Genomic DNA, 20,261 nt, shown 5'->3' with positions numbered 1-20,261 from the left:
GGTGCAGTAAAGGGTGGCGATCACGCAAGTTTGAGGTTTCCTTCACGCGTCTACGTTGTCGCGTGCCTCACTTAAACTTCTACCTTTATTGATCTGGTCTGGCGGTCTCCCCATTGTGCCCGTTCTGCGGAGAACCCGAAACGATAGATCATTTCTTGTTGACCTGCCGCCGTTTCTCCTCTTTACGGAGCCGCCTGCTGGAGCTTCCGTTACGACAGCTTGGTCTAAGTCTGTCTGCCGGGGTTGCTCTGTCTCTTGGGGCTTCCTCCCTTGGGCACAGCAACTGGAATGTGCTCTCCGCCATGCAAAACTTCCTTACAGACACTAAACGGCTGCCGTCTTAAACTCTGCTCTTTCTCATGATCAATATTCCTCTGGAACGAAAGCTTTCTGAAACGTGGAATATTTAGCCCCGTTCTCTATTTCAGTCACCGATCTCACAGCATTTGTTTAGACTGTTTCAATTACACATCTGAGATCCTTTCATTTATTTCCTAATTGCTATTAATATCATAATTATTTTATTTTTCATAACCATTATTTTCTTGTTTAACATTTTGTACACCTATCAGTTGCCGCCTGTGTCTTGGCCAATCCCCCGTAGTGGGTACGCGCCATTATCTAGAGGACAACAACAACAACAACAGCAGGGGGCGGGAGAAAGTTAGGTGGGCAGATGTGATTACGAAGTTTGCGGAGGTATACGGTGGCCGCAGCTGGCGAAGGACAGGGTTAATTGGAGAGACATGGGAGAGGCCTCTGCCCTGCAGTGGACGTAGTCAGGCTGATGATGGTGATGAGATATACGCTGGGTCATTCTAATCGTGCCATGTCAGTACACGTTAAAGAACCCCAGGTGGTCGGAATGTCCGGAGCCCTTCACTACGGCGTCCCTCATAGCCTGAGTTACTTTGGGACGTTAAGCCCCAACAAAACAAAACAAACAAACAACCACATACTAATTACCCAAAGCATATCCATTAGCATGGCAACAGTTTACAGTCTTCTCTTGGCCCTCCTCACAGAATCGTGACGTATCCCTCAGGCCTATACCCCAGGTCGCTGGTATGTGCCGTGTCACTAAGGCAACACAACACACTGTGACTATACTCCTCAATCTGTAGGTACTTTCTGCATTACCGTGCCAAAGACAGAAGCGAAAAAGAAGCAAAGGTGTGGGCTACCGGCTATGCGAAGAAGGGCACGGCAGAAACAAGGACGACAAGAGGACACGCACATAAAGGCAAACGCTCAACTTGATTGCAAGGCTGCCAATACGCCGAGTTTATTCAAGCTGTTCCCCGCTTTTCACCATTTCGCTTCTCCGTCGCGGATGGGGCAGGGAATGTTGTACGTGCGTAACGGAGTGTTGGGATTTTATTGACGCCGCTCTCCGCCGTCAAAGCACGCGGTTTTCGAATGGCGCGAGGAATATGGCTCAAATTAGTCGAGCCACAGCGGCGAGGGTAACTCCGTTTTCAGAATTCGAAAAACTAATATGACTTTTACTAACGGCCGGCTATAAATCTATCAATCCAGCTATAAATGTGGCTATAAATCCAGTCGGTAATAGTTAAAAAGTCAACTATTATAATTTAGTTAATGACTTAACAACTTCGCGTCATTCGCCTGTTTTCTGACGTCCACCAACACTGGTATTATTACTATTCCCCAAAAGGCCCGTCTTTAAGTCAAAAACCCTATTTTTAGGAATTAGTGGCCAGCTTCCCTGAAACACCTCAGGCATATTTTTTGAAGAGGTGAATGCCGTCCGATGCATCAAAACTGCACTTGCATACGCGCACATCTTCGACAGAAGTAACATTTCGCTTTGAACTCTACGCAGCGTTCTCTGAGACTGTGTTGAACTTTTACGTAGCATTAAACTATTTTTAATATAACACATGTCATGCATGTACGCACGATAACGTCCAGAAATGTGCCGTTGTTGCGCTAAAGGTAAGCGTTTCCACATCGACGCGTTTCCTTAACGATTGACAGGTGACAGCATGTTAAGTTATAATGTTTGTAATCAGGCTTTACGTGTCTGATTAATGAGTCCTGTGCTGCATTGGGTAAACCGAGGAAAATGCCTACATATTGCTGAATGGCACCGATTCCATATGGTGGTAATGTCAGAGAATAGAAAATCTAGTTTTGAGCTTCAGGAACGTGCTGTGTATGTGTCATTTTGTCTATATATTTTGGGCGGCAGCTTGGGTGTGTATGAACTTCCTGGTGCAGCCAACGTACCCGCACATTACTGCAGCACGTCGAGCTTCAAAGGCTGTGTCACTCTGGAAGGCTGAAACGATCAGTTGGTTGTCGCTGTTCCGTGCGGGCGCTATTGTAGAAGAGGTCGCTTCAAGAATGAACAGAAAATGCATGCCCTCTTCCAAGCCAGTTATGAGTCAAAAAAATCTTCAGTCACCACACTACGGTATCCACGTGAACGTTCAACAAAGGTCACCAATTCCTGCCCTGAATTTTAATTCGATTCGTGTAGTAGAGTTTTCGAAATTACTTTCGACCATATGTGTTTTTTTTTTTCCATGCATCAAAATTTGACCATAGAAACATTTTTTCCATTGCGCCTCAATCGAAATTTCTGCCTGGCGCTTCGATAGAGATCCGTTTAACTCTTGCTTAGTAATTGAATGCCGCTGCTACTAAGGTATACCTAGCTTGAGGGACGCGCTAATAGTACACCAAAAGGAACTGTCCAAGAGCGGAAAACATTTCTTATGCCGCTTGCGCTGTAGAGCTTTTGTCAATATCAAGCTGAAGTTTTGCGACGCATCCTGATGCTCACAACGAAGACAGCTTTAGCAGGTGCTTTAGCAAGAGCGCGAATGCGGCATTACTCACGTTCCTGGGTGATGCTGATTAAATACTTTATTGGCCTCAGGGGTTAGTGAGGACTGGTGTAGTCGCTGTCCTCAGTCCAGGGCACCGTTGGCTTCCCCAATCGCTCTATCCAACGGCTGTGGAAGCATGCTGCTTAAAGTAACATTGTAAATATCTGGTGCATCAAGTTTTTCAAAGTAAGCCTAAATCAAAATTGCCTTTCAGAAACGCACGCGGTCTGCAAATTATATCGGCAAAAAAAACGCTGAGAGGATAGAAAACCTCCTCTGAATATATGATATCATATTGCTTTCATTTTGGTATAAAAATGTTCTCCCTGCAAATCAAGTGCCGTTTTCATCGTCCCGTGAAAAATTTCAAACACGAGTGACAAGCCCACAGTAGCAACCGTTGCCATCTCTCCCTCTTCTCCTCCCCCCCCCCCCCCCCCCCCCCCACGTTTCCGCACTAAGCAACTTTGTGGAAGTATCGCACCGCGTAGTTAGACCCGTACACTCAAAGCCCACTCAGTGGTCTGAAGACTGAAAGTCAAGAAAATTATAGTAATTTTGGAAAGTATGAGAAAGGAACAACAGTCGAAGGGAAATAAAGGTTGCGAAGTCGTTCCGTGATCCTGGACGCGAATTGAAACACACGTTCTCTCTGCCTCTTATAGAGCCTCGTGCCTTAAATACTGGCATGTGTCAAAACAAATTAAGGAATAAATGCGGGAAGAGTCAAAGCCTGCGCCTGCAAATGCCAAAGGTGGAAATTTATAAACCACAAAAACTACTCGCAAAAATAAAATGTGGCATGGTAACGCTGGCAATCTGTCCTAAGTCATCGGGACGAGCACAGAGGCGTGACAATACATCGCGCGAGCTTGTTTGCCGGTAAAAGGGGGCTTTAATTGAATCACATTAGAGGTGCCAAAGAGAAAAGGCGAGAACATAAAAGAAAAACACGCAAACAATGAGAATGACAAATGAGCTTCAACAGACGCGCGCCGACGCGATTATTGTTAAATTTTGGCCGACGCAGCTGCGCGCGGGCTGGGTGACGTAGGCGGGGAGATCAGGAGAGGCGAACACAGCAGCCGCAGCTGGGTTAGCCGCTCGCTCAGTAGGCGAGGTTGCAATATCGGCGTGCAGACAAAAGGTGCGGGAGAGGGAAGGGGGTGGACCAGCTGGGATGGCTTGCACGTAGTGACCGCTGCCGCTTCTACGCACACAGTGGCTGCGACGTGCGTCTTTTAATCGTCGTTCTCATTTTCTCTCTCCTTACCCACTGTCGTCTGCAAGCGGCAGTGATATAGTAGGATACAACTTAAAAAAGAAAAAAAAAACAGCAGTTGCTAACACTGGACCGTGTTCCGCAGCGCCCTGTATTACTCCGCTGGCCAATCGTAACAATAAACGAAATCAGCCTTTTAATGTTTGACTGTGTCAAACAATCCACGTATCAAAATTTTAGACTTCATCTACCTCAGATACCTTTCCCCTTGCCTCCGTTATATGTTCCTCTTTTTTTTTTCCGGCCAGCGTACACGTTCCGGCAACCGCCCGTAACAAACAGGTGGCTAATGCTGCCGCCAACAGCAAAAGAAAACAAATAAAAAATGACGGTCGCGAAGTCACACGCGTCCGCGCAGCGCCGAAGAGTCGCTACCTTTTTCACTTACCTTTCTTAATTGTTTCTTTTTTTCCCGGCCAGCGTACCCGTTCCGGCAAGGAGTGCCTATGCAGCCATCAATAGCAAAATAACAGAAATAAAAAATGGCCTGCAGCGATGTCGCAGGCATTCGCGCGCCTCCAAAGCGTCGCCCCTTCTCTTTGCTCCCTGTGTCTTTGTCCGTGGTGCGCTCTCGGCGAAGGACCGCGGTGCACACAGACGTGTCGAAAGGCGTCGCGCTGGCCGGCAGCACTTAATGGCGCACGCAGATCAACCGCTGGAGCATCACGACGACGTTACGCGTGACAACAACGTAGTAGAACGGATTCCACAGTTACTGATCTGGCAGAGGGCCCGTCAAAGGGGACAGGACTATCTTTCTCGTGAGCGGATCAAGGCAGCTGGGCGCGTCCGGCGTCGTCTGCAGTTCTCTGACATAGAGGAACCCCACGGGCATGGTGATGGCCTTAGAGCTCCACCCCGGGCACAGAGGACATTTCTCCAGAGCCAACTGACGGAGTTCAGCGTGTACGGCGCCGTCTGGATTTTCTTGATGCTGACAAAGACTCGAAACAGTGAAAGTGCGTTTCAACCTCGCTGCATCGAGTAAACGGCTTGTCCTTGCTCGCTCTCAACTGCAGACGACCCTACCGCAAAGAGCCCCTGTGTTTGTGTTTCTTCTTACTGCGCGCAGCAGTGACGGCGCCTTAGGTGAGCACCCCATTGCTCCTCTGCGAGAGAGAACGAATACCCTTTTCCTCGAGTAAGTCTGCCTACCAGCGTGTCTTTTCATCAAATGTAGAGTTTTGATCGTCTCTGTTGTTTTTCTGCTTGTCAGGTGTAAAACCGTTTCTGTGATATGCTAAGTTGGTTCGTAGTTGTTACTTTCGTCTCGATAGCCATGTCCGGATGTCGCGCGGAATGCTGCACGTAGCTCTACACGCTGGAGAGGTATGAATACCATGGAGAAATGATCGTGGTCGAGTGCGTCGCGGGGGCGCGAATTCGGGAAATGGGCAGCGCAAGCGTTCCAGACGACCAGTCGGCGGGCGAGAAAGATGGCAGATTCGAGCGGGATTGGGGACGTTCTTACTGCTTCCGTAATTTATTCCAGGGTATTTATTGTACATCCCTAACTCTGGGAGACGGTGGGTGGATGTGCGGATGGGCAACCCTAGAGCTTGTTTCTTGGACTACCTCATAATTCCATCTACCTTTTCCTTTTCGTCTGCCGCTTTAAAACGCTTAGCCGGGACCAAAAGCGGCTGGGCCATTCTAGACAAGCTCCATCTGAGTGGAGACAGCAGAACAACTGCCAAAGTCGACATGCTCGGAGAAATCCAGGACAATATAAACGTACCACCATTACCCAGGAATATGCATTCTATTGATCCTTCAGCGCGCCGGACCAAACGGGCAGAAGCGCTTGAGAAACGCTACCGCTCCTACAAAGACGAGGACGTGGTCAACGTGGATGCCGCTGATTTTGGTAAGAACAAGATGACCCTCACTGTAGTCAATAATAAACAACTTCAGAAATAAGTGCCAGTATACTCTCGGGTAATCCAGAGACTGCAGAGGAAGCTGACATAGCACTGGCTAGTATAGGCACAAAAGTTGGGTATGTCATCAGTGACTCCAAATTTGCCATACTAAATTTCAGCAGGGGTCGGGTCTCCCCTCTGAAGAATACAATTCTAAGCCATCATGTAATAGACCGAAATATTATGCTAGTCTGGACGCCAGCACATGCGCCACTCCATGCTAAAGAGAAGGCCCACTAGTTTGCCCGAGTCTTTTCCTTCCGGGTGGACCTGAGCGAGGTTGTTGGAGGGTCACAGAGAAATTACACAGCACTACCGTTCGCAGAGAGCTAGACTTCCTCCAGCGGATAGATTCTTAACCAGATACCAAACCATCAGCTGGCGCCGGTTACAAACTTACACCTTTACAAACCTGGCCCTCTGAAGTCATGTACCCAGGGCAATTTTCAGAAAAATGCGCAAACTGCGACCTTAGGGCCACCTTGGACCACATGGTATATGGGAATGTCCTCGTGCTTCCCGGGAGGGACGACACATAACATGTATCAAGAAATAAAGACTGATTCTGATTCTGATTCTGATTCTGATTCTGATTCTGAAAGACCAATGGGAGGCCTTACTACTGAGCTCCGACCCGGAGACTCAGCTACAGCTCGTCTGACTGGCCGAAGCCGCAGCCGAGAGCCAAGACCTTTCGGCCGTCGTCTACGCGGGTAGTCCTCTAGCTACTCTGTTTCTATTGGACATTAAAAGTTTTTCTATCCTATCGAGCGCGATCCGAAGTATTTGTGCATGTGCGAAGACTTCATATCAGTTCTTGTGCATAAAGAGTGTAGGTTGTCAACATCTTCCGGCTTCATAGTCCAGGAGTGAAGGACGGACTTCAAGCTGTGCCTTAAATCGTTCCTCGCTTGTTTTCACTGAGCATGCGCAGCTGGCGACAGGGTGGCCACAGAAACGCCGCACATTTGTGAAGTTCATCCATTGGCATTTTAGCTTCATGAAACTCCAGTACCCTAAATTTCAGTTTGGAGTTTGCTGAGCTGTCTGTTTAAAGAAATAGTCGCAAGATATTTTTCAGTTTTGTAGAGTACAGTGCAGAAGCAAAGCAACTTGTTTGTCCCCTCCCTCCCGAGTTTGTCATTGGCCTCCTTTAACGGCTCCAAGACCTCACTCAGTGATTTCCTTCAGCACTGTCCTCCCCCATCAGTTCGTCACCTCACTCATCCAAAAGTCTTACTATGGCGTCGTACTGTTTCGAAGGCGACTTTATCATCGCAAGCTTCGAGTTCAATCAGGTGCTCATTTCCTGACACACTCCCTGGGGTAGCGGACTAGCAAGCCCGCTTTCTTAAAAGAATTTCACAACAGCCTTTACTTTCAGCAGATGTTCACGCAAGTCAGGAAGCCGTTGAGCGAGAACTTTGATAAAAATTCCTCCGGAGAATAGCATTTAATATATGGGCTCTGCAATTCAACCTCAAGCAGGGCTTCACAGGTCATAAATATTGCTCGCTCCTCGACAGGCAAAAATCACCACATTATTTAGCCTACAAATCTTCGTGAATACCCTTCCTTGCGAACTTGTGCATAATTTGTTGGCGTTCGCAGCCACCCTTTTTCTTCTGTGGGTTAAAATCGCTGGTGAATAGTACTAGGTAAAAACAAATAACAGGTCCTGGTTAAAGCTTCTATTCGACTTACAGGAAATCTCTAGGACACGCTGGACACATAACACAGCCTTTTAAAATGCGAGCTTCAAAACCAACATGCGATTTGCAGGTTCCTATACAGATGAAGTCAAGAACACCTTAAAAATGAAAATATTGCCACACTGCTGACACTCTGCCGGCGCCACCTGGTGGCCGAACATTGTCTCCCAGCGCGTGGCCGAGCATCTTCTTTGTCTCGCATGAGCTCGGCGGTTCGGCGAGCCTCGTCCTAGAAAACGGCTGTGCGTCCCGCTTCCTGCTGCGTTTGTCGGTGACAGTGTGGCATTCAGTAAACTTCGGCACTATTTCCAAAAGTGACAGGCTGCTTTCTTTTACTCATTTTTACTTCTACAGACCCGTTATTCCTAATTATGCATCTGGTTAGTTCTTACCTCGATTCGAGTGGCACCGTATGCTTTATTTCTTTTTTGCCTGACTGTTCTATCACCATACATATACTTATATAATTTCTATCAGAAGAGTGAAACTGTAATTATCACTCTTTTTTGGTGCTAAATTTTACAGTGATTCCGCGTGTTGCATTTCCTATCGGAGAGGGAAATTTCAAATGTGACCGTTCGTTGCAATTTTTATATTAAAAAAAAAACTAGCAGTGCCGCTGTGAAGCTGGTCAGTGCACGGGAAGCCTGCGGCTTTGTGAAGCTGTCGCTGATAACAGCTTTTAATGCTGGCCTCCGGTGTCGAGTATGCTTTGCGTTGAACGAATAAAAGCATTATTGATTGCGAGCAGCAGCTCGCAGCTGCGCCGGCTCGCTACGGGCGGACGAGGCGGAGAGTGTATACAGCTTTACTAATGCGCCTAGTCTGGGGCCTTTACCACATTCACGCACGCAACGCACACACTTTCTCGCTCACGCGCTCGGTTGCTGGGCCGGAGGACGCGTGCGAGACTTGAGCGAGCGGCATGGGTATTTCCCGCAGACGAAACGCAAAAAAACCGAGTTCTCTACTGGAGCTCTCTTCTTCCTTTCTTTCTTTCTCTCTTTCTTTCCTTCTTTCTTTCTTTCTTTCTCCGTTTCTTTCTTTCTTTATTTATTTCTTTCTTTCCTTCTTTCTTTCTTCCTTCCTTTTTCTTTCCTTCTTTCTTTCTGCCTTTCTTTCTTCCTTTCTTGTTCAACTCCCATCCTCACGGCACGGTTACGGTGTCCGTCTGAACGGTGTACGTCTGTCCGTCTCGACGGACACAACCGTGCCGTGAGGATGGGAGTTGAACAAGAAAGAAAGAAAGGAAGAAAGAATGGGAGAAAGAAAGAAGGAAAGAAAGAGGAAGGAAGAAAGAGGAAGAAACAAAGAAAGAAAGAAAGAAAGAAAGGAGGAAAGAAAGGAAGAAAGAAAGAGGGAAACGGAGAAAGAAAGAAAGAAAGAAAGGAAGAAAGAAAGAAGGAAAGAAAGAGAGAAAGAAAGAAAGGAAGAAGAGAGCTCCAGTAGAGAACTCGGTTTTTTTGTTGTTGTTGTGACTGAGAGAAGGATGAAGAGGAAATTGCACGGGCCTGCTACTGGCTCGAGCCAAGCCACCACCGCTGCCACGTGCAGATAGAGGAGAGTTAAAAGATCAGAGGAAAGAGAAAAAGGAAAGAAAAGACGCGCGTCGCAGCAACAACAGCGTCCGCCGGAGCGGACGCTGCTCAAAAAGAAGCGGCCGAAGCCGCGCTCGCCGAAGCGAGAACAGATACTCCTCGCGGCCGAAGCCGGTTTTTTTGCGTTTCGTCTGCGGGAAATACCCATGCCGCTCGCTCAAGTCTCGCACGCGTCCTCCGGCCCAGCAACCGAGCGCGTGAGCGAGAAAGTGTGTGCGTTGCGTGCGTGAATGTGGTAAAGGCCCCAGACTAGGCGCATTAGTAAAGCTGTATACACTCTCCGCCTCGTCCGCTTGTAGCGAGCCGGCACAGCTGCGAGCTGCTGCTCGCAATCAATAATGCTTTTATTCGTTCAACGCAAAGCATACTCGACACCGGAGGCCAGCATTAAAAGCTGTTATCAGCGACAGCTTCACAAAGCCGCAGGCTTCCCGTGCACTGACCAGCTTCACAGCGGCACTGCTAGTTTTTTTTTTTAATATAAAAATTGCAACGAACGGTCACATTTGAAATTTCCCTCTCCGATAGGAAATGCAACACGCGGAATCACTGTAAAATTTAGCACCAAAAAAGAGTGATAATTACAGTTTCACTCTTCTGATAGAAATTATATAAGTATATGTATGGTGATAGAACAGTCAGGCAAAAAAGAAATAAAGCATACGGTGCCACTCGAATCGAGGTAAGAACTAACCAGATGCATAATTAGGAATAACGGGTCTGTAGAAGTAAAAATGAGTAAAAGAAAGCAGCCTGTCACTTTTGGAAATAGTGCCGAAGTTTACTGAATGCCACACTGTCACCGACAAACGCAGCAGGAAGCGGGACGCACAGCCGTTTTCTAGGACGAGGCTCGCCGAACCGCCGAGCTCATGCGAGACAAAGAGGACGCTCGGCCACGCGCTGGGAGACAATGTTCGGCCACCAGGTGGCGCCGGCAGAGTGTCAGCAGTGTGGCAATATTTTCATTTTTAAGGTGTTCTTGACTTCATCTGTATAGGAACCTGCAAATCGCATGTTGGTTTTGAAGCTCGCACTTTAAAAGGCTGTTTTATGTGTCCAGCGTGTCCTAGAGATTTCCTGGTAGAGAGAGGGTGTGGTAGATGATCCTTGGCGACCACAAAATGAACAAGGGAGGGGAAAACCTCAGGTTGCTTGAGCCAGCGTTTCGACAAGGGGACTTGTCTTCGTCCTGTAAGTCGAATAGAAGCTGTAAGCAGGACCTGTTATTTGTTTTTACCTAGTACTATTGACCAGCGATTTTATCCCACAGAAGAAAAAGGGTGGCTGAGAACGCCAACAAATTATGCACAAGTTCGCAAGGAAGCGAATTCACGAAGATTTGTAGGCTAAATAATGTGGTGATTTTTGCCTGTCAAGGAGCGAGCAATATTAATGACCTGTGAAGCTTTGCTTGAGGTTGAATTGTAGTACCCATATATTAAATCCTTTTCTCCGGAGGAATTTTTATGAAGGCTCTCGCTCAACGGCTTCCTGACTTGCGTGAACAACTGCTGAAAGTAAAGGCTGTTGTGAAATTCCTTTAACAAAGCGGGCTTGCTAGTCGGCTACCCAAGGGAGTGTGTCAGAAAATGAGCACCAGATTGAACTCGAAGCTCAGCAAACTTTCAAACTGAAATCTAGGGTACTGGAGTTTCATGAATCTAAGATGCCAATGGATGAAGTTCTGAAATGTGCGGCGTTTCAGTGGCCACCCTTTCGCTAGCTGCACATGCTCAGTGAAAAGAAGCGAGGAACGATTTAAGACACAGTCTGCAAAGTGTTGCTTCAGCTGCGTCCATCTTTCTCTGAGGAGGAAAAAAGCGACGGTTAACTTGCGAGTGAAAATCCAACTAAACGTAGCATGCTTTTGATGAATTCGAGGACTGGCACCACTGAACCACAAGTAGATCGTGATCAAATAGAAACGTATGTTCACACCGCTGACTCGTGTCAAATCACTGTGAGGACTTGCTGTAGCGGTGGAAAAGTCAGCAGAGCCAAAATCCTCGACTTTCGTTTTTTTCACGAATAGTCATGTGCATTAAAGCCACGAGCTGAAACAGACAAAGAAATTTCGTTTCTGCGGGCTTCATAGTCCAGGAGTGGAGGACGGACTTGAAGCCGGAAGCTGTTGACAACCTACACTCTTTATGCACAAGAACTGATATGAAGTCTTCGCACATGCACAAATACTTCGGATCGCGCTCGATAGGATAGGAAAACTTTTAATGCCCAATAGAAACAGACTAGCTAGAGGACTACCCGCGTAGACGACGGCCGAAAGGTCTTGGCTCTCGGCTGCGGCTTCGGCCAGGCAGACGAGCTGAAGCTGAGTCACCGGGTCGGAGCTCAGTAGTAAGGCCTCCCATTTGTCTTTCGACTTTATGTGTCGTCCCTCCCGGGAAGCATGAGGACATTCCCATAGCGTATGGTCCAAATTGGCACTAGGTTCGCAGTTTGCGCATTTTTATGAAAATTGCCCTGGATACATGAATTCAGAGGGCTAGGTTTGGAAATGTGGAAGTTTGTATCCGGCGCCACCTGATGGCTTGGCATCTGGTTAAGAATCTATCCGCTGGAGGAAGTCTAGCTCTTTGCGAACGGTAGTTCTGTGTAATTTCTCTCTATGCCATCATGTGATCACTGTCTGTGAGGACCACCTAGCTGTGGTCCTCCCGGGAGGAAAAGCCTCGGGCGAACTAGTGGGCCGTCTCGTTACCAGGCAGTGACGCATGTGCTAGTGTCCAGACTAGCGTAATATTTCGGTCTATTACATGATGGCTTAGAATTGTTTTCTTCAGGGGGGAGACCCGCCCCGTGCTGAAATTTAGTACGGCAACTTTGGAGTCAGTGATGATATACCTAGCTTTTGTGCCTACACAAGCCAGTGCTATGTCAGCTTCCTCTGCAGTCTCCCGATTACCCGAGGGTATACAGGCACTTATTTTTTGAAGTTGTTTATTATTGACAACCGCGAGGGTCATCTTGTTCTTACCAAAATCAGCGGCATGCACGTAGACCACGTCTTCGTCTTTGTAGGAGCGGTAGCGTTTCTCAAGCGCTTCTGCCCGTTTGGCCCGGCACGCTGAGGGATCAATTGAATGCATATTCCTAGGTAATGGTGGTACGATTATATTGTCCTGGATTTCTCCGAGCATGTCGATATTGGCAATTGTTCCTTCTGTCTCCACTCAGATGGAGCTTGTCTAGAATGGCCCTGCCACTTGTGGTCCCGGCTGCGTGTTCGCCAAATGCAGTCAGTACAGCCAGCGATGACAGCGCCGCCCACCGGCAGGTAGCAGCCACATTAAGGCTGGTTATAAATATTCATTCAGAACGACGGCTTGACATCGCCGCTATGGCGCAGTGGATTAGAGCCACGTGTTGCGTATGGAAGGTCGGCCGTTCGACTCCGCTGTCTGTACTGTAATTTTATTGTTTTTTTAATTTCATTTTTTCCCCATTTTTTCCCTTTTAGGTCGCAAATCGTGATGCTTAGTGGCATATAACGCCGTTTAAGAGGATTTATTATCCCTTTTAGGTAAGCCGTTGTGACAATCTTTAGTCACCGTGATTTCACCGTGGTTTCAAGCCATGTGGCTGTACAGGCTGCAGTTGGCGAATACGCCGGCGTCCCGGCTAAGCGTTTTAAAGCGGTAGAAGAAAAGGAAAAGGTGGATGGAATTATGACGTGGTGCCGATCCCCCAGAGTGGGTATGTGCCATTCTGTCGTAGTCTACAACAACAACAACAAGCTCTAGGGTTGCCCATCTGCACATCCACCCACCGTCTCCCAGAGTTAGGGATGGACAATAAATACCCTGGAATAAATTACGGAAGGAGTAAGAACGTCCCAAACCGCGCTCGAATCTGCCACCTTTCTCGCCCGCCGACTGGTCGTCTGGAACGCTTGCGCTGCCCATTTCCCGAATTCGCGCCCCCGCGACGCACTCGACCACGATCATTTCTGCATGGTATTCATACCTCCCCAGCGTGTAGAGCTACTTGCAGCATTCCGCGCGACATCCGGACAAAAATCAAGAAATGGCTATCGAGACGAAAGTGACGAACCAACTTAGCATATCACAGAAACGGTTTTACACCTGACGAGCAGAAAAACAACAGAGACGATCAAAACTCTACATTTGATGAAAAGACACGCTGGTAGGCAGACTTACACGAGGAAAAGGGTATTCGCTCTCTCGCATGGGTGCAATGCGGTGCTCACTAAGGCGCCGTCACTGCTGAGCGAAGTAAGAAACACAAACACTGGAGGTCTTTGCGGTAGGGTCGTCTGTCGTTTACAGCGAACAAAGACAACCCGTTAACTCGATGCAGCGAGGTTGAAACACACTTTCACTGTTTCGAGTCTTCGTCAGCGCCAAGAAAATCCAGACGGCGCCGTACACGCCGAACTCCGTCAGTTGGCTCTGGAGAAATGTCCTCTTGTGCCCGGGGTCGAGCTGGAAGGCCATCACCATGCCCGTGGGGTTCCTCGATGTCAGAGAACTGCAGACGACGCCGGATGCGCCCAGCTGCCTTGATCCGCTCACGAGAAAGATCGTCTTGTCCCCTTTGACGAGCCCTCTGCCAGATCAGTAACTGTGGAATCCGTTCTACCACGTTGTTGCCAGGGATAACGTTGTCGTGACGCTCCGGCGGTTGATCTGCGGGCTCCATGCATTAGCTGCAGCCGGCTAGAGTAATGTCTTTCGACTCCTGGTTGAAACGCCGGCTTCCGCTCTATATATGCGACCAGAGCGCGCCACCAGAAGCAGCAGACGAATCCCGCGCTGCGGAGAGAGACAGAAGGAGGGGCGAGAGGGAAACGTTTAGAAGCAGGCGGCCGCCTCGGCTGGCGGCACGGATCGCTCCAGTCATTTTATATTGCATTGTTTTCTTTTGCTGTCGTTGGCGCTATAGGCACCGGTTTCTTACGGGCGGTGGCCGCAACGGGTACACTGGCCGTAAAAAGAAATAAACAAATGAGGGAGGCAAGAGCAAAAGCTAAAATGTTGACGGGCTGAAATGTTGACGCAGGACAAGCGTTTGTCCTGCGTGCTTCTTCTTCTTCTTGTCCCTGTATCTTTATTGCGCTTTGCTAAGTTCAACATGTATTACCAACTCGCCCAACCTTCTGCATTGACAGAGGGTAAGGAGAGTGAAAGATGAGAAGCGAACCGCACACGACGCTGCAAGCGTCGGCCTCGGTGCATGCGGAAAGCCATCCACATCGCTCCCCCCCTTTCTTTTTCCCGGCATTTTCTCTCCACGGCGACGTAGCAATCTCACCTATTTTCGTACGGACCGTGTCTGCTTGCGTTCGCCTCTCCTCCTCTCCCCGCCTACGTCTCCTTGTCCGCGCGCAGCTGCTTCGGCGCAAATTTCATAATAATCGCGTCGGCGCTCGTTTATTCAGTGTCATTTCTCATGCTCATTGTTTACGTGATGTGATAAAGAGTGGGTTTTTGGACGCATCAGGGACAATTGCCTGCGTATATCGTAGGGTGCATATTGTTTAGCATGTGTAGGTTTGGGTAAGAGACTGTCTGTAATTGTCATCAGGTTACAGCTTCCTGTCGAGAGATTTGTGCGGCGGGGGATATCGCATTCTTCTGCATTGATAGCTTTCTATTATAGCCCAGTGTTCCTTGGGTGCTGACCCGGGTTCCGCAGTCTCGTCGAATGCTCGAAAAGTAATGTATCCTCGAGCTATCTTGTCAGCCTCTTAGTTCCCTGCCACCCCCGTGTGCCCCGGTACCCACACAATTTTGTGTGTGGTCTTGTCGTTTTCTTCTTCGTTGTTTTTAATTCTGTCGCTCGCTGCGAGGAGTATACGGAGCGCGTGACGACCTATCCTGCCATGCATGTAATTTCAGCAGACTGAGAGTCCATGAGTATTGTTGGCGACCGCCCGGTTCTATGGCCGCGTAAATGGCCACGTAAACTTCTTCCATTTTGATTCGAGCATGAGATGACGGCTGCTCCTCTCTCTGCCGTAGGCGACTTGCCACCTCGCCAGTCTGAGTGCATTCACCGCTCCTGAGAGGGGGCAAGCGGCGGTGCGGCCAACTGCGGGGGCAGCCAGGAGTCGGTCACGTGGCTTCCCTCCATTTCCTTCAGCGTGCGGGGGAGGCGTGTTCGTTGGCGGGGAGCGCGCTGACGGCCGTCGGCCTTGAATGACGCCGGCGCTACTCTTGACGCGAGTCTCGCCTCCCTCTGCCATTTCTCTGCCCCCGTTTTGAACTATCACCCCTGAACTGTATGCAGTGAGGGGCATTCTACCGTTCAAAGCGTTCCGTGCTTCTGCTGCTTTTCCGTGGGCAACACTTGTTGTTGGGCTAGTTGGTTGGCGCTCCTGTCCGTCGTGTACCACCTTTTTCTTGTCCGTTGTGTTTTGTGCGCTGGTTCCTTCAGAAGTATGTTTTCCGTGGGGATCGCGGAATAACCTGGGAATACCAATCTGCGGATTAATATGACGCGGCTGGTTCCTCTGTCACGAACCTGTTAAGCGTGCGTCGACTAAACTCACATGTCTGCATTGGATACTTAGACTCAGGGGGAAAGGCAGCTGCCCCGAGCCCGAGAAGCACACCCCACCGGCCACCTCTGCAGCGTACCCCTCTAGATAGGGGGCTGTTCTGCCAACCCACCGCGGCCCTCGGCCCACCCCGCGCACTTTCAGCTTCCAGAAAAATTCTGCCGAGTGTGCGAGGCCTTTCGTTTGAATAAAAACAATCATTTGAGTAAATGCATCAAGCGAATGACCTATATAAAAAAATACAATGTAAAACCATAGAATAACAATAAATCATTCGGGACACTGATTTCGAGGGTAAATAAACTGCTTCTGAAGAATTTATTCATAAGATGTGTGATCGTCCGGAAATATTTTGACCCGTCGTACACGCTCTCCCATTGACATACTCGTCGGAACCGACGGGCTAGCGCTCACAGGAGTGGAATGCGCAGCTAAGCTCTGGCCTCAGTGTCCTTTAAGCCCGTAGCAAGTAAGGACACGAAGATTGAGGCGATCTCAGTGAAGAGCTTGTCGCTCGAGGGCAGCGCGGCGGATTTGTTTATCGGTGTCGACAAACCTGCCCAGACGCTCCATGCAATAAAGTCGAAGCTATTTCGCTCTCGCAAAATGCGTCGGTGGTTCGGATAAAAGCTGAATCTCTAGCAGCTGTGTCTCTCGTTCACAAGGCATTGTGCCGGCATGCAATTCTCCGCCAAGCGCCAGAATGCACCCTAATGTGCCGTTTGGAACACAGATACGCTCTTATTAACTTTGACGGACAAGTATATTCGCAGCGCGGACACCGTAGGTGGCAGTTCACCGGAACAAGGCTGTCACATGAGAGTCGCTGATAAAGCGGGGGCGCCAGAAGTGCTCAGGGGACCGTTATACAGGACGAGCAAAAGGTCTCAGTGCCGTTTCGCACGCACTGCTCCCCGTCGGAACGGCAGTCCGACAAGCAGTGAGCGCGCCGGAATTCTTCGCCTGGCATATGTATGCGCGAGGACTGTTACCTGCTGTCGCCTGGACGCAGAGACACAGTTGTAAATACATTCACCCCTTTTCCTATGAAGCATTGCTTGCGGTAGATGGCGAACGCCGCGTCGCTGTGTGTGACGCAACGCAAGTGGTGGTGGTGGTGATTTCTTTTATTCTCCCAAAACAGGGGACCAGTCCAAGGACCGGTTGCGCTGGCTTAGAGGAGGTCGGCGGGGATCCCTTGGGATGTCGCGGCCTCCACCGCGCGCTGGATAAGCCGGCGTTGGTCTGCCGGCTCGGAAGTACGCAGGAGAGACTCCCACGTCTCTGGGGTGTTTGGGTTGTTTGTGTTGTGATGTGTACAAGTCCACACCATGTGTATGAGAGTGGCTGGAGTTGAGCAGTGTTTGCACATGGGGTCTATCTGTTGCGGAAAGATCTTGCTGTATAAGAGGGGGTATGGAAAACTGCCAGTTTGTAGTTTGCGCCATTGGACGGCCTCGCGTCTTGTTAGATCACGGTGTGCGGAAGGATAGAGACATCTTTCGAGCCGGTAGTGCTGTAGTATGTCCGTGTAAGTGGTGAGTAGAGAAGCGCGTGAGATATTAGTGTCAGAGGAAGCAGGGAGGCCGATCATACACTCTGCTCGGCAGCTGAGATCTCGGGCGAGTGTGTGCGCCTGTGCGTTTCCGCTGAGCGACTCGTGGGCTGGGGCCCAAAGAAGTAAGCGAGAGTTGGAAGAGGGTGCAGTAGAAAGGAGAATGTGTGACGCCTGGCAAGAGATACGGCCAGCATCGTAGTTGCGGATAGCCTGTTGAGAATCACTGATGACGACTTTGGTATTAGGGTCAGCTAGCGCTAGCGCAATGGCAACCTCCTCTGCTGCGGTGACTGTTTCTGCATTGCGAATGCTGCAGGCTGTGTACCAGCTGCGGTGAGGGGCGAGAGCTACCGCCACCGTCGCTGGCTTCGAGGGATGGTAAGAGGCGTCCGTATACGTGACGTCCGGACGTCCGCTGAAGCGTTTCTCGAATTGACGTGCACGGTCGGCCCGTCTCTCGGCATGGTGTTCCGGGTGCATCCGTTTGGGAATGGGAGGGGTGCAGAGATTTTGGCGATATTCCGGGGTAAGTTCAGCATAACTTGGGGCCGCTCTCGGCGGGGAGATCCCAACTTGCTGCAGTAACGCAAGTCTGCCATGTGGAGGCGCCCGTCTTCCTGCATTACGAGTTGCGTAAACAGCGGCACGTCGACGAGCTGGTTCCCTCGCTTGTCCTCCACCGCCACCCAAGGGGTGTTGGCCTGCCGCGTGAGCTCTGGCTGAACGGGAAGGGCACTCCGGTCGCATCCCACCGTTCAGCGCGTTTAGTGACGTCTTAACCGGAAAATTGCTCCCTCTCCTCTTCCGTTGTTTTCCTTCTCCCTTTCTCTCTCCGCACCACCTTCCTTCTCCGCTGAGCTTTCGGTGCGTCGATGACGGGCGTTTACGGCTTGCCGTGTCGCGTGAAAGCGAGACCTCTGAAAAGAGAGAGAGAAATAACATTTAATAGCACCCGTAAAAAGGTGAACGAGGATCCGAGGTGCAGCTCGTTCCCAGCCATGTGGGAGATGGCAACGGTTGCTGCTGTGGGCTTGTCACTCGTGTTTGAAATTTTTCACTGGGAGAAGAAAACGCACTTACCTTTCATTTTCGCACGATTTGCAGGGAGATTATTTTTATTCCTAAATGAAAACAATACGATTTCATATATTCAGAGGACGTTTTCTCTCTTCCCAGCGTTTTTGTCGATATAATTTGCAGACCGTGTGCGTTTCGGAACGCTAGTTTTGATTGAGGCTTACTTTGAAAAACTGGCTGCACCAGAGCTGTACATTGTCAATTTATGCAATATGCTTCCAGGGCCGTTGGATAGAACGATCGGGGAAGCCAACGGTACTCTGGACTGAGGACAGCGACCACACCAGTCCCCACTAACCCCTGAAGCCAATAAAGTTTTTAATCATCATCACCCAGGGCCGTAAGTAATGCCGCATTAGCACTCTCGCTAAAGCAGCAGCCAAAACCATCTTCGTTGCGAGCATCCTGATGCATCGCAGAACTTCAGCTTGATATTGACAAAAGCTCTACAGCGCAAGCGGCTTAAGAAATGTTTTCCGCTCTTGGACAGTTCCCTTAGGTGTACTATAAGCACGCGCCTCAAGCTTAATAGAAGCGGCATTCAATTACTAAGCAAGAGTTAAACGGATCTGATCAAGACGCCACGCAGAATTTCGTTTGAGGCGCAGTGGAAAAAAAAATATTTGTATGCTAAAATTTTGGTACATTGAAAAAAAAAAACACATGTGGTCGAAAGTAATTTCAAAAACTGTACTACTTGAATCGAATTAAATTTCAGCTCAGGAATTGATGATCTTTGGTGAACGCTCACGGGCATACCGCAGTGTATGGTGACTGATGCTTTTGAAAGACGCATGAGTGGCTTGGAAGAAAGCGTTTTTTGCCGTTCATTCTTGAAGCGACCGCTTTTACAATAGCGCCCTCACGGAACAGCGACAACGAACAAATCGTTTCAGCCTTCCAGAGTGACCAAGCCTTTGAAGCTCAACGTGCTGCAGTAATGTGCAGGTATGTTGGCTGCACCAGGAAATTCATACACACGCAAGCAACTCTATAGGTAGGATTATATGCGTTATTTGTCTACAAATGTTTGTATTGTGTCTTAATTTGGTACCATCTTTCATTCTTAAAATGATGCGCTTAATTTACTTAACTCAATGTTATTATGAACAGGAGGTCCCCTTTCAGTCATTCGACTATGGGACCTCCTTCTGCATATCATTGTACACTGCTCAAATGATTGACTAATAAAAAATTTTGATTCTGATTCTGATTCATATAAAATGAAACCCTTTTATTTACTAGTGCAAGGCTGTGCATGCTAGCGGAGTCACAGCTGTAAACTGGTTTTCTGTTTACATCCTGTTACGGGGCAATTGATGATGACTGCAGCACTTTCCAATGGGTTCGCAATCCGAAGTGTGAGCTGATCACCATGTTTCATTGGCGACATGAGTCTGCCGCAAGAAGTGTTACAGCACGATGGATTTTTTTCCCGCATATCCCACGTCCTTTCCTTTATATTCATGCCGCTGCTGCTTTTCTCCGGTGACCAAAGGACTCCCGAAATGAATCGAAGCGGCAGGTTTCTCTCAAATGGACATGTTAGGGAACGCGAAAACCGAGCTTACCTCAGTGTGCGACACATTCCTTCAGGCAAAGTACCACTTGAACCGACTCGTACTCTAGGTCTGATAAACAAAAAGAAAAAAAAACATGGTCAATATACATAGGCTCTCCAAGGGTCACATTTTCGCATTGGGAAGCAGT

The 20,261-nt window shown here is 48.9% G+C and overlaps 1 long non-coding RNA gene and 1 pseudogene across 1 annotated transcript in view; one reads left to right on the top strand and one right to left on the bottom strand.

The window, feature by feature from the left end:
* Positions 1-20,261, top strand: part of LOC149371295 (uncharacterized) — a 64,372-nt gene that overhangs the window by 31,871 nt on the left and 12,240 nt on the right. The gene's annotated exons all lie outside the window — the stretch shown is intronic.
* On the bottom strand, positions 11,161-12,533 carry LOC149371296 (uncharacterized; annotated as a pseudogene).

The sequence above is a fragment of the Amblyomma mixtum genome, chromosome 1, assembly GCF_055824585.1.
Source record: "Amblyomma mixtum isolate Tamu chromosome 1, ASM5582458v1, whole genome shotgun sequence".
In the NCBI taxonomy this organism is placed as follows: Eukaryota; Metazoa; Arthropoda; class Arachnida; order Ixodida; family Ixodidae; genus Amblyomma; species Amblyomma mixtum.
The sequence above is the reverse complement of the archived record's forward strand: the minus strand, read 5'-3'. Positions and strand labels throughout refer to the sequence as shown.